Raw genomic sequence first — 15466 nt, 5'->3', positions numbered from 1 at the left:
GCAGTGACATTCTTAACAATTTCCCTTGCCAGGAAAAGTAGCGCCCTTCTTCGAATCCTTGCCACTGGCATCCATTATAGAACAAAAGCTCTGCTGCTTGGTTGAAAGTCTCCAACTGACAGCCGTTACACATGCTGCAGGGATTGGTGCTGGAGGAGGAAAAACAACAACGCAACACTTACCCAAGTGTATATGTGCATCACATTCATCTCTCCTGTCTCTGAAATGCACTTCATATGAATATATATATCTTATCTAAGCTAGTAAATCCAGACCGGTGGTACAGCGCTCGGGGGTGAGTGGCTTGCAATCAAAAGGTTATAAGTTCAATTCCTGGTCAGCAGTCGACTCAACCCTTCAGTGCTCTGTGGTTGAAAAAATATTAACTCGTTCATGGGAAGTTAAGGGTGGTTATCTTATGGATGCTTTTGCCCCTGCCATAGGAAATGTCGAATATTCACCACTGGCTCAGGGTTGTAAACAGGAGATTACCATTGGCGCAATGTAGGAAATAAGTGACATGTTTTTAAGCATAATGATGGAATTGCAGATAAAGGTAAAAAATACCCAATATAATGAACACCATCAAGAGAGAAAATGTGCATTATATTCGTGGATAATCTTTGAAAATGTAATCGGCAACGTTGTCCTGTTTACATTTTCATTTGCAAGGTATTGTAGTATTTTTCTGGGATAACTTCACATTACATGAGCTCTTGTCTAATATTCACACAGATACATGTTTCGTTTCCTTTAGCTTAGTGTTGTTGGTAATGTGGTGTGGTTTGTGTATACGTTGTTGTTGGTGACAAGTCAAAGGGACCCCCCCCCCTCCACTGTTTATCCTTGCTGTAATTATTTATATCTGTACCAGGTCCCTGAATATGTATTACTGGGAAGCTGTTTGCATGTTTGGAGCAGATCCTGGTTGCACAACAACAATAGCCAAAGTGTTTTCATCTCAACATTTCATACTTTATAACTGTCTTTTTTTAAAATATACATTTCATTCCTTTTTTCAATTACATCATGCGGATTTAATTTGTTGCTGTCGCAGTGCGCTTATTTTCCTTGCGGCAGTTATACATCCGGGGCTAGGTTACTTCTGCGGCGAGAAGGTCTCAACTCTTAGTTGGAATTTTGCAATGACAGCTTCGTATGTCTCCCCGTCTAACCCAAGTACATGGACTCCACTTACGAACGAGTTTGGTTCCAGAGGTCTGTTCGTAAGTCGATTTGTTTATTTTTGTCTACTCCAAACGTGTTTTACGGCATGTACACCAAACACGGGGCATGGCTTTAAAAGTTGTATAATCTTCTGTAGATGAAGATTCCACTGGTTCCTCGCATTCTGTAGATGTAGATGCCACCACCGCTGTCTATTGCGCGACGGTTGAACTTACGACTCTCAAATCCGAACAGGGAACTAGACACATGGACAAATGTGTCCGTATCTCTGAAAGTTCGGAAGTCGAATGTTCGTAACTAGAGGACTTCATGTAGTGCTTTTGGTGTAATCTCATGAGATGAAGAAATCATTGGGAAATCTAACATGAATGCGCCCCCCGTGCGTCGGAGAGCAGCCCACGGAAGTGACTCTTCACATGAGGGCGAATAGAGATGAGCACTCTTTTCTCCACTCTCACTGCGGCAGGGAGACACACAGTGACTTGTTTGATATCCCACGGTATTGCAGCAGGTGATTTGTGTGGATATTGGTACATTGTTTCAATGTAACTGGCAATGTTTTTTAAATGTATTTGTGGCATAAATTGAGTCACTGGCGCACGTAGCGCTGGGGACTGGTAAAAAAGAATTATGGGTAGCAGCCCGTTCTACCAGTTGGACCCGTGGGCAAAGCCCTGAGCCTTCTGGGGGATCCAGAGGGGGCGTGGCCGAGGGCAGGGCTTGGCCACGCTGGGGAGGATAAAAGGCGAGCCCCGACTCAGTCGGGGCTGCTGTGATCGGGGGTAGAACTCGTCATGCTGCCGTCATCGTGGTCTTCACTTCTTCGAGCTGTGGGTCTGGAAGCATGTTGGCTGTCCTGACCTAGTATGGAGTTATCCCCTATGGCTGTGAAGGCCAGAATAAAAGCGAGAGAGTGCCTCCTACTAGTGTCTGTGAATTAGGACACCACGCATTCACTCTAACGATAATAACAGTTGGAAGACTCCATTCTTATTTTAATGTTATATTTCCACAGCAAAATATGAATTAACTATCGCAACGGTAGTATTATTGTTATATATAACATCTCATAAACGTCAAAATGTTGTCAAAGGTGCACATTCCGTGTAATGATGGTTTTTTTACATATGGGTCCAGTGCCAATGCATATTAATAACAAACGTCAGCTGAAGAGTGTGCCTCATTGAGAATCGCTAAATGACAGCACTGGGTTAATACTACATTACTTTTGAAGGTTTTAAAATTAGAAAGTGAACCAAAAATAATGTTACACAATCTTGGAATATTACCTAAGTGTGTTCCGTCATTCTATACCGTAAATCGAGTCGTGATGTTCAGCGATGGGTTTTCTGGCAGTTTTCAGGTGCAAGTCACAACCAATTAGACCATCTGCACTCTCCGCCTGCATACCATCTCACTTAAGGAACACGGTCATCGCCCTATTATAATTATTTAACGGAATTACACCATCGCGTGAGGGTTGCGGGAATTTTGTTCAACCCCTCGACAGTCTGCATGTGCAGACTTTGTTAATTTGCTAAAGTCGTTAAAACGTGGCGAGATTAATTTTCCGTGGTGGTTCGTGTAGTTTTAGTGTGGCAATTGGTGAACATTTGCCACCACCTTTTCGTCAACCTATTGCATATGAAATGTATATTTGTACAAAGAAAATTAAAATGCCCTTTAGTTTAATGTTATTGTACGTAGAATATTATGTTTCTGTTGCAATGCGCTCAGGGCCAATAGGTCATTCAATATTAAAGTGATAAGTCCATGTTGGTGAGATGTGAACTACCTCGCCTTGTATGAAGGAGGTCGTGGGTTCGATCCCGACCCTGACGCCTGTATATTTGGAGTTTGCGTGTCTCTCTCCCCATAATCATTGTTTATTTTTCTCCGGGTCCTCCGTTATTTTCCTCCACATTTTAGAAACATGCTTTTGGAGTATTCGGCTGCTATAAATGTCCACGTGATACGCCACTTCGTTGAGCTATCATTTGTGATGGCCAAGTTGCTAATAAAACACAAGAGCGATATAGCTCATTGGGCCCTAGCTGGTAAAAAATAAGCTTTACTTTAGATCTGGGGCTCTCTGGATGTGCTGCCTCTTTCATCGCAGCGTAGAGAGGCATAAATGCAATTCGAGCTTTCCACCATATGTACAACATAAATGCCAGTCAAAAGCCAACGTGTCTCTGTAAACAAATTCTCACGAGACCATGCCCATCTCCATCAAGCCCTGAGCTAATGGTTGAAATTCCCCCATTCATGTGGCATGGTCCATTGTCATACAACTCTGGATAACGAAGCTAATCCTAATGATCATAACTGCACACATTAACATAATCGCAAGCATTTGCATAAATTAATACGATTATCTCCGTGATTATCATAATCTATGCATATAATTACATACATTAGCATAATTTCCGCGAATTAAGCATTTTCCGAAAATGTATAATTTTTTTTTTTATTAAAATTTCATAATCCGACATATACAACAACGAACATGCATTGGCTACCCACAAAGCTGTACCTATTGTATTGCCCAGCAGAGGAATGACAGATTGGGTTGAGTCGGCCCCTCGCCGGCAATTGAACTTGCAAACTGTTGACAGTGGGTCACGCGCACACCCTCGCGGTGAGCGTCACTCCGCTTGGTCGATGTGTGCCAGCACTCGCAGTGAACAATACCCCCGGGGGATTGTGGGAATCGTGGGCAAAAAAAATGCATTGACCCGCGAGACGTGTTATTTTTTGTTTCTCTATTTGCATCATGTCGGGAACATCTAAAAATGTAACCCCCCTCCCCTCTTCCCAGTTGCCAGAACATGCTCTCTTGGACAGTTCCTCGATTCTTCACTTGGCCGTCCGGATATGGAACTGCCGCCTCTCTGAACAAATTGTCGGCGAAATCACTGATTCTGGTCTTCGGGCCTTTAAATGCCGAGAACACGTGGATATCTCCTCACTTCACCGCACACGCCTTGTAGCGACTGAGTCTTTGAGCTCCAGTGAACCAATGATTATGCCGATTAGATGGAAAAACGTTTGACGTGGCTGTTGTTCACAATTGCGCCGAATAAAACAAATCTCAAATCCGCCAGGCGTCACACCAACTCAGCGTTGTATACAGCTGATGGCATGTATACCGACGACATGCTCTGTATACCAAGTTCACAGTGCTCTGCAGCTCATTGCCAATCGAACTGTACCGCTTCATAAGAAAACAAGGGCGATGGCACCTGCAAATATTGGCAGTGCTGTTCATATGAAGTAATCCGCTTGTGCACATTAGCTGCCATCTGTATACCGTGTGACGGAGTGTGTGAGTGAGCTTTACGAAGCACTCATTTGGCTACTTTACGCACTCTTGGTGGATCAGTGTTCCAAGAACTGTGAAATTATAATAACGGTGTTTGATTCAAGAACTTTGATAGTAAGACACCCGTTGAAATCTACATATTTACGCGTTAGGATGATTGCAACATATCCTAGGACAAGAAAGCTTCCTCGGGACATTCCATGAAGGAGATGGAGTCATGAAATATGTTTGTGTGCAGGTGCTCAGTGGATCAATACACCGTGAGATCATGACAGGTGATGGCTTTGTAAATAACTTCATGTTTCATGGGACCTTTTTGCCAGTATCAAAGTATGAATAAGTATAACCAGTAAAAACAAAGTTTTTAACTATTAATCCTTTATATGCGTGGCGGCTAGAGTCCTCTCGTCCTCTGGCTTGAGATGGCTGCCACCTATGGGTCAGATGATTGTCTGCCACCATTAAGCAATTGGTAATTAAATATTTAATTTGTCTTCCCTAAACTGTAAAATTTTTGAATTTTTTTTTCACGAAAATTAATTGTCACACACAACGAGTCTGTGTGGAAAATGTCAGCTCGATTGGATCACGGAAAGATTTGCACGGTCGTAAGCAAGCAAGCAAGCACGCAAGCAAGCAAGCAAGCGAACTTAATATAAAGGATTTAAAAATAGGAATAGGTTTAACCCTTTCTTCCAATTAAACAGGAGGTGTTAAGACGTCCAGACACCAAATAGATACCTTTTGCAATGAACCAAGTACTGCATTAACCATCCGTGGTTTGTGGTGAACATGAAACCAAACACGATGTGTGATAATGTATACATTGTCTTTGAAAGAAGGCTGTCTCTGGTGTAGGCCAATCAAAGACAATGCATCTATTCACACATTCCTGCGGAGGGAACTGGTTGGAACGTTGGGTTGTTCGGTCAATGGCCAGGGTCAACGGCGGCGTGGTGTATTCCGCAAATATGCCCGACTGTGAGGGCGGGCACAAGCCGGCGTGAGTAGGTTAAACGTTGAGTTGCATAAGGGCACCACGGGGTGACCAGCCCCTCCCCACCCAGCCCCACCCCTCCCACTTCCCACCCAGCCCCACTTTCCCCTCCCCACCCAGCCCCACCCCACCCTCCCCTCTCCACCCAGCCGGACCCTTCCCATTTTTTTGATGCACTACGGACGGACACAATAATCCCCTGTGGGCTGGTGGAACCAGGTGGTTCCTACCAGTATCAGAGCATTTGTGTGTGCATGTTCACTACAAGTACGTGTGGTTAATGCAAGTCTTGATTCCTTGACAAAGGTATCGATTTGGTGTTTGAACATCTTAACGCCTGTTTTATTGCCAGAACGGGTAAAACCTATTGTTCTTATTTTTCATAAAATAATGTTTATTACCGCACATTGTTGGCAATGTTCAAAATACATGCCGCATTGCCTCTGTAGGAGAAGGGGGGGAAAGGGAGGAGGAGGGGGAAGTGCCTAAATGCCCGAATGAATGCTCTTAAGAGTCAATGCCCACTGAAGGCGAGGTAGTGATGGGTTTCCATGTTTGGTGGTAAGCTTCCCCCCCGGCCCTCCTTAGGTTGGCACGTACATGCTCTCGTGTTTGTTTAGATTCTAATCGCTGTTGGGAAACTGACTCAGCTCTACATTCCTCCAAGGTCGATACAATTCATAGCACATCGTGACAAGTCAACCGTGGCCATGCTCTGAAGAGACTGCGACCCCGGCATGGAAAGATAGGGGTTTATGTTTCACCACTGACTCAGAGCCACCAATGTTGATGAATGATACTCGACTGCTGATTTCAGCAGAAGGATGCATTGCAAATCATGAAAACCCACGCACGGCTTAAGTTGTAGACACGCATGCATATTGGGTTAAGAGTTGATGCTTTCATTGATGAAAATGGATTGCTTTGATCATTAGCACCACAAATGATTTATCCTAGTGCTCTACCAAGGCTATCACAGAATGCATAATCGTACATCTCAGTGCCTCTCATGGCAAGAGCTCTTTGAAGGTCATTGCCAATCTTTATGTTGGACACTAATATTTCACTTGGGTTAGACGCTCAACTGAATTCCCAGAACCTTGGATTTCCCTGCCAGATCACTGCAAAAGCCCAGTTGAAATGTCTGTTGATGACGGTTGTTGGGTTATTTAGATGCAACACGCATTCTTTGCATTATTTTATGATGGTGATGGTGCGATAGGAATTAGAGTGAAAGGAAAGCTGGACCGAGTCTCAGAACTCATTTTCAGGAGGATCCTACATCGGAACACTTTGCATTTATTGTACGTTGAACTTCTTTCACACAGTACATAACTAACCGTGCCAATCGGAGGTGTGGGGGAAGGACAACAAACTAAACCAAAACAACACCAGATTGAATGGAATTAAATGATGACGTCACCCTGCTGCTGCTCTATTTAAGACCGGAAGCAACAGGAGAGCTTCACCATTCTTGCCCGATGAAGCTGATTGTAATTATCAGCGAAACGTCGAACTACTCAAATTTTAAAATGCTGTTGATTCTCTCTTCAGCACACCGGTGGGCTAAAGAAGTGAATTATTGTGTCCTTTGAAAACGTGACACATTTTTTTACTGTTTGGCCGTGTCGGGTGGTGGAGGGTTACGACACATTTATAAATAACGCGATCTGACCCAAATAAAAAACCTATAATATGAACATTCCATTATTGAGTACAACCACATAGCTACACAGCTCTCCACGTGCCCGTGAGTTGAACAGAATGATTGATTTTAGATTATGTCCGACGTTTCGCTCCAAGTGCTGGGCGCTGCTTCAGAAGCTGGAAACTGATTCAAATCTTGAATTGAGTTTTTTGAGGATATTGCCAGCACGTGCGGATGCTGTCCTTAACACAACTAATGTTGACTTCCTACAAAATTAATTGATTTTATGCCGATCCAATTCAGAACGTGGCGTTTAACTTGCATTTCTTAAAAGTCAAGAACTATGTCCAAGTGGTTCTAATTAGACATCATCATCATCATCAGTGTAATCATCAACCATGTCATTCCACTGCTCTAGGGAGACCTTCCTAAGTTGCTTTTATGCCTTAACGGTCTGCCGATGCAGCAATCCACATTAAATATATGCACGATCTAATACTCTGCGTGCATGATTAAACTGTTTTCCAGTGTAGTAAGTTGATGGTCTCAGCCGGATTTGCCAGTGACTGCTCTCAATGTTTTTTTATAATTAAATTTGGATTTTCACTTAATTCAGTTTATCATAGCTCTGAGAATTAAAAAAAAATAATCTGCTTGAATTTGAGAAGATGACCACTCTCTACAGTCCTGTACGTACAAAGCGGGTTCCCTTAGTGCAGATTATGGCACAATTGCAACTGGGACATCGGCAGCTGTTCTTTTACGTAATGTTCTCTTTGAAAGTAAATGAAAGTGGTGCTCCGCATATTATGAAGATCGCATTTGAAAGTATGACCATGCATAACCGTTAAGGCAATTCGACATATGAGGAGTGTATCTTCTTGTTTTAATGGTAAGTGATTTCCTGCTCGACTGCGCAATGCTAAATGACTCATCTCTGCTTATGAGTCTCCTTTTAAGAGAAACTTTTGCCTTCCCACACAAAGTGGTACTTTAACATCCCAAGACGGATGATGGGCTGAGTCAACTGCCAACCAGGATTTGATCTCGCAATCATATGATTGCGAGCCACTCGCTCTACCGCTCGCTCTATACGGAAATCAAAACATTTGAAACCGGCAAACCTCATTTTAAATTGTGCCATTACATGTGGAGGTGTGAACATGTATTTACATTATAATGCTTACAAAATAACAAGACTGTCCGAACAGTAATCTTGTTTTGTTTCATAAATCATAAAACCGAATAAGTACATTCATCTTAAAGTTCACTATATTGGAATACGTCGAATAAAGCGAGAGCTATTTTACCGGTACTTTTATATTTTATGGTATAAGACAGATCACCCCTATTAAAAGTAAAAAAAAAGTGTTTCAATGTTAATGCAAACTGAATGATTGCAGCAGTGGACTTGTGTATATAATGTTCTTAGAATTCAATTAGTGACCGGATTAATTTTTTTTATTTGGAAATCCAGTAATGACTCGCATTGGCTCAAAGTGTGGAAAATGTATTTATAACTTGATGTAACTAGACGGCTATGCTGACACCGGGAGAGAACTACAGCTGGACTTGGCTGGACTTCATCTCTCTAATGGCTGAATTGGCTCCGGTGTTTTTTTAAGTTTGAGGAGCTGAAACAAAGCAGAAATTCAAGTCAGACTCACCGGGATTGCAGCCCCCTCTGCATTTCAATGCAGGCACTGTGTACGTTTCTCTGGCACGGCACTCGGGAGTGTTCTTCAGGACTTGCGGAGACTGGCGTTTGGTGATAATAAATCTGCACCACGGTTTGGCATGAGAAGCTACTAATAGTAACCACGATGTTTAGCCACTGAAATGAAAAGAGCCATACTTCAATTTGTTGAATTTCGTTACTGACGAATGTTTCTTTATTGAGTTATTCCCAATTAAGTGTTTGTATCTCAAGCAAGTTCGTACAAATGCAATGTCTTGCTTTTGCTGCTGTCCAAGAACGCTCAATGATGAATACAAAACGTTGCTTGTCAGAATGTTTGCCCCGTTGGGATCTTGGAAAGGATAGTAGAATGCAGCGATTATTAGTCTTCAGATCGTCGGTGCCGTAGTTACATTGCTTCACTTGTGTTGGTAGCCCATGTGTCCATTACAAAAGTGGCAATGTTTCATGTGTCTCAAGAGATGTATTTCATCCCCAGGTTAACAACAACCACCATTCGCCACTAAGTGGCGGTGACGTCACCACGACGCTTGTGCCAGGCTATGTGCACCTTGAGGCCATAGTCCGGCAAAACAACCCCCCTACCTCCTCGTGGTGCCGGACGGGCAACGTTGTCGTGGACAGTGCCGTGGGGGGAGGGCCAATTCTGATTGGCCTTTCCCCTCGGGGCGTTTGTAGCCACTACAGCGGCTAATTGGGGGCTCTGGACGGGTGCGAGGGGCTGGTAACCCCTCCACCTTCAATAAATTACCACTAAAACACGTCTAAAATACCCCAGGTTAAATACATTATACAAGTTACATGTTTATAAACCAGGTGAGAGGAAAGTATCGTCAATGAAGCCTATCGATTCAGGAATCAATACAATTATTTCCACCCGATGGTAAGTAATTATATATTTTCCTGGTGGAGAACCCGGGCTCATCCATTGGTTTGTGGAATTCCCATCACTGGTTCAGGAATACAATTACCAATGCACGCAGCTTTGTTTTTTTGATCCACCGAGGTCGATTCGGTAAAGGTGCGGCCCCACAATTGCTTGCTCACACCATTGCCGGAAGAAAGGTATCCACCAGAAAGAAACCTCCTTGTGTTTGTTTCGTCCCAGATGTCTTAGAAAAAGTGAGAGTTACCCACACTTTGTCCCACCATACACGATAGGCGGTGTAATTGCCTCCCACTAGAGGGCGCTCTAGACAGCCCCTCTAGACCAGAGGTTATTAACCTGGGGTGCACGCTGCACCCCCTGGGGGTGCGAGACGTGGCCAGAATTTTTTTCGAAGGCAAATAATCGAAAACACAAATTCAGCACGGACACGTAAGTACAACTACTTTGTTTCAAAAAACCTCTGTATTTATTAACATTATTATTTTTGACGATTGAGAACGAAAGGGGTGCAAGGCTGCAGGAAAGGTTAAGAATCACTGCTCTAGAGGGTATTGTTGTCCTATAAATGAACTCACCCCAAGTCAAAAACAAATATATATATAATGTCGACCACTGGCTGGCTCCGGGCTTCAAGCAGTAGATGAGTGAATTCCTATGCTGCACAGAAAGAAAAAAAAAACACTTTTTACTCTTCTTGCTATAAATTACACTATGTAACACAATTTTTGTTCCTGGGTAGTAAGTGTTATTTCCGAATTGCTTATGCCCACAAAGAACAGAAAATGGCTATTATTCCCTACAAATTTAGCTTTTGTGACCAGGACAGTGATATTTAGAAATTTACCTATTTTCAATGAACTGGCGAATTTGTGTTTTTTCGTTCACATAAAGTCAGAAAAAACAACATATGAATCAAAATTAACATGTATTTATAATAAAGTAATAAACAATGACTGCAAAATGATTTAGAAGCGAGTATTTTTTCGAGATTTACGATTATAACACTTTCACGAATCAGCCCCCAAATATAGTCTCCCATCATGTTCTCGTTATAGTGTCCTTGGTAGCGGCGTTCAAAGTCCAGTATATCCTGGTGGAAGCGCTCGCCTTGCTCCTCCGAGTACGCTCCCATGTTCTCCTTGAATTTATCAAGATGAGCGTCAAGGATATGCACTTTGAGGGACATCCTACAGCTCATTGTGCCGTAGTTCTTCACCAGAGTCTCAACCAGCTCCACATAGTTTTCGACCTTGTGATTGCCCAGGAAGCCACGAACCACTGCGACAAAGCTGTTCCAAGCTGCTTCCTCCTTACTAGTGAGCTTCTTGGGGAATTCATTGCACTCCAGGATCTTCTTTATCTGTGGTCCGATGAACACACCGGCTTTGACCTTTGCCTCAGACAGCTTAGTGAAGAAGTCTTGAAGGTACTGAAGGCTGCCGACTTATTATCTACAGCTCTGACAAATTGTTTCATAAGGCCCAATTTGATGTGCAGTGGTGGCATCAGCACCTTCCAGGGGTCCACTAGTGGCTCCCACTTAACGTTGTTCCTCCCCACAGAGAACTCGGTCCGCTGTGGCCAGTCCCGCCTGTGGTAGTGTGCCTTGGTATCCCTGCTGTCCTAAAGGCAAAGATAGCAGGGACATTTGGTAAAACCGCCTTGGAAGTCTCCGATGATCTCCCAGTTGTACTCATCATACTTCAAGGCGTCCAGCAAGGTCTTGATGCTGCTGTAATCCTCTTTGAGGTGCACCGAGTGAGCCAGGGGAAGAGACGGGTACTTGTTACCATTATGGAGCAGCACGGCTTTGAGGCTCCTGGATGCGCTGTCAATGAAGAGGTGCAACTCATTCTGGTTACAGGCGATTCCGATTGCCTCGAAAAGACTGGTCATATTGTGGCAGAAGCGGAGCCTATCTTTACGGGCGAAGAAGCTGCAAAAAGGTTGGTGACGCTTCCTCTGATCTGCGACTTGCACACTTTTATACAAGTTCAACTGCTTGAGCTGAGATGTCAAAAGCTCGGCATTGGACTTGGTGAGACCAATATCTCTGATCAAATCGTTGACGTCTTTTCGGTTGGGGTAGTATGGGTTTCTCTCCTTAGCTCCATCTCTGAAATTGTTATCTGGATCTACGTCTTCCTCGCTTTCTGACTTGCTGCTCTCTTCTAAAGACGGTTGCTCCCTCTCCGGAGGAGTGGGTACGGGGAGCTCAGGGCAGTGTGGCACCGGGGTGATGGATGAAGGAAGGTCCGGATACGTGATAGCAGGTGCATTCTTGCCAGTCCAACGTTTGGAAGGGTCCATCATGCAGAAGTAGCAGTTGCTTGAGTGGTCAATGGGTTCCTGCCAAATTATTGGGATAGCGAACTTCATGGCTCTCTTTTCCCCTCTGTACCATCCAACAAAAATACATTTATTTCACTGTCCTGATCACAAAAGCAAAGTTTGTCGAGAATAATAGCCATTTTCTGTACTTTTGAGGCATACGCTATTCGTAAATAACACTTACTACCCAGGAAAAAAAGAATTGTTGCACAGTGTAATCACGCGTGTGAAAGTATAGTTTGAATGTGTGTCCTGCGGTTGAGTACAATGATAACGAATCGGTTAGAGGAACATTGCACTTATGCATAATGGATATTGAAGCAATTATGCAGGAACGAAATGGTGTGTTTGTTTAAGCGAAGAAGCAGCCGTCGGCAGTGGTGAGAGTTCAATGTACACAGATTGCAAACAGGTGTAGAATATAAGCCCCAGTGATGTCCATCAAATTGCACCCATTTTGTATAATCAACAAAAAAACATCTACGCTGGACACTGTTAAATGTACCCCCACACCTACTGCTACTGAAAGAGAGGCTAAATAAGCATATTGCCTGGGCCAATTTCAGAAGTGAGGCTTCCCGTCAACGCATTATATCCGGGCCAAGCCTATCCAGCTGTGCGTAGGGGTGTCTGTGTAATGGGGTGGTTAAATCCACGTACTTTGAGGGCGATTACACGGAGGGCGATTTGAAGCTTAGTGTATAGGGTGCGAATCGTGCAATACGTGTTGCGAAATAGGCCCGGCAAAGTAGGTAGCCCCAGAAGAGAGAATTACGGCGAGATGAAAGAGAGTCGAGGGTGCAAAATGCGGCGAGTGAAGAATGAAAGCGCGCGCGCGCGCGTGGAGGAATTGAAAAGCGAAGCGTGACAAGTCGCATACCGAACAATGGACGCGCGTATTGAGTTATAGCGCGACGTTGTACGAACGCACGAACGAAAGAGCAGCACGTGCAGATTGGAAAGGGGCCGTCCATAAATGACGTCACGCACCTAGGTGGGGGGGGGGGGTCAGATATTTGTGACGAGTGGGGGAGGGGTTTGAGAAATGTGACGTCACATCAAAATGCGCAACTTTAAATAAATATAGACAACACGTTCTACTTAATTAAATATACTTTTTAGTAAATGTTTTCTATTACAACATCAGAGTGCAGCGCCACATTAAATACGCACTACAATGACAATAGTTTAAAGCGATGTGTACAACAAACTAAACACACGCAAACACAAACAGTTCTAAAGAAACGATGTTTCAATCTAGCTCTACTCCGCTATGCAGGCCATATACCTTGGAAGATGTTGGAATATTCATATTTTACACCATCACACGCGGGCATTCGAAGGACACGGTTTGTTGTGTGCTTCATTGTTTATTCTGCCATGTGGACAACAGCGGGGCGGAGGAGGGACATTTAACAAACTCGCATTCGCCGTTGCTTCAAATGCCACAAACGGGGGGGGGTCGAATCGAGCCAAGCAACGTGTGGATTGTAAGTGCCTGCGTGAAAACCATCACGCCGCAGCGGCATCGTCATGCACATAGGGGCCGTCCATAAATGACGTCACGCACCTAGGGGGGGGAGGGGAGGTCAGACATTTGTGACGATATGTGACGAGGGGGGGGGGGGTTGGGAAATGTGACGTCACATCAAATTGCTTAACTTTAAATAAATATAGACACCACGTTCTACTTAATTCAATAGACTTGAAAAAAAAGGTTTTTCCTACAACATCAGAGTGCAGCTCCACATTAAATACGCACTACAATGACAATAGTTTAAAGCGATTTGAAGCATGTTTGTGACGTCATATTTGAGGGGGGGGGGGGGTCTGACTTTTTGTGACGCCGTGTGACGATGGGGGGGGGGGATGGTCCAAAATCGTCCAAAATCGCGTGGCGTCATTTATGGACGGCCCCATGAATGAAGAATAATTTCTGGTCCAATTGCACCGTGATTAGAGCACCATATTCCGACTGCAGTCAATTCTGATTAAAATCACTTCCTGTGGTGAGGGTTGGGGGATGCTAAAATGAGGACTACCTTGTGGGAAATCAACGGAGGTGGTGATGAAGGGACTCTTACTCCCAACCATGTGAATGTAGAATTTCCACTGCTCATATCAACAGCGCCATGCCCGTTATTATTGCATGGCGACGCTTCCCGTCCAATCAATGACTGATCTCATGGACGTGGAGGTTGGTCAGAGCGAGCGAGATTGGATCAGTCATCGCTTGGGAAATTCTTAATGTGCAGGGAAGTCCAAAGAGTGGCAATGGTAACAGATGCCGCCTTACTTAACCCAGACGAAAACAGCTCATTGCATCCCGATGGGATTGGGCAAGTCGGGTTTCTGTGATGGAAATTGCATTTTAAATTACTGCAGACCCTGTACAGACGAGTATGTCCAGTCGTTTACGGGATGTTCATCCCCCCCCCCTTCATAATTTCTTAAAATAAGCCTAATGATCGCATAATGCAATTTCATAGGCAAGTATGGGGATAACACTGACAAATGTGTGACATTTCTTAATGGAATAATAATAATCTGTAACAGCGAGTGGCCATCGGAGCATAACAACTGTAGAAGGCAACTCCAAAATTATCACAAAAAAGTGCCCCCTCCATTGTCATGCCCATTGCTATGCGTTGTAAGTGCATGGCTAGCATAGCAATATCTGTTAAAGCCCGAGTTGGCATTTACGAGGGAGTGGGCTGGCCAGCACCATGCCCGGCCGCCTTTGTCTCCCTAGTGGTAACATTTACGCATCGACCAGTAGGAGGTCCATGACCGGCTCAGATAATCGTCACCGGTTTTGACCGTGAGTGGGAATCGAACTCTGGTGGCCGGGCTCGTAGCACGACTCGCTAACCGCTACGCCACCGCTCCCCTCCGCAATGCGCACACAAACACCCACACACATGCAGTACGGACACACGCACCTTTGCATATGAAGACGCGCGTAACGATGACGACGGCTTATTTGGCGGTGGTAACTCCCGCATCACTTGCGCAAGATTAAGCGCACTTGGAGACCGTGTGAAGTGTGGTCGGCTCGCTGGCAGGACGTCACGGGATAGATCCGGGTGTGCCCACGGGTTGATCGACTGAGATGACTGGCGTGGCAAAGGCTTTCATCTCGAAGTGGATTAGGAAAAAAAACGGTTCTGGGCCTCCCCTAGGTCGACTCAGCCTCAAACGAGTACCTGGTGCAGTGTGTAAAAACATCGCCACTAGGGAAACAAAGGCGGCGGGCGTGGTGCTGGCCACCCCCTCGTATGCCATTCTGGTCTTCATAGGTGCTCGCTAACAGCACTAAGGCTACACGGGAAATCTTTGTCTTAGTAGTGGCTTATGCACCAGCACGGTGCAGTATGGTCAGGCAAAAC

General features: G+C 44.5%; 1 long non-coding RNA gene across 1 annotated transcript in view; it reads left to right on the top strand.

The window, feature by feature from the left end:
- LOC144730700 (uncharacterized) overlaps positions 1-4290 on the top strand; it is a 101789-nt gene extending 97499 nt beyond the window's left edge. Inside the window, exon 4 of the long non-coding RNA XR_013587840.1 lies at positions 4010-4290. This is a non-coding gene — a long non-coding RNA (uncharacterized LOC144730700). The remainder of the gene's footprint in view (positions 1-4009) is intronic.
- Positions 4291-15466: the final 11176 nt, after the last annotated feature.

The sequence above is a fragment of the Lampetra planeri genome, chromosome 36 (genome assembly GCF_965212315.1).
Source record: "Lampetra planeri chromosome 36, kcLamPlan1.2.h2, whole genome shotgun sequence".
NCBI lineage: Eukaryota > Metazoa > Chordata > Hyperoartia > Petromyzontiformes > Petromyzontidae > Lampetra > Lampetra planeri.
The sequence above is the reverse complement of the archived record's forward strand: the minus strand, read 5'-3'. Positions and strand labels throughout refer to the sequence as shown.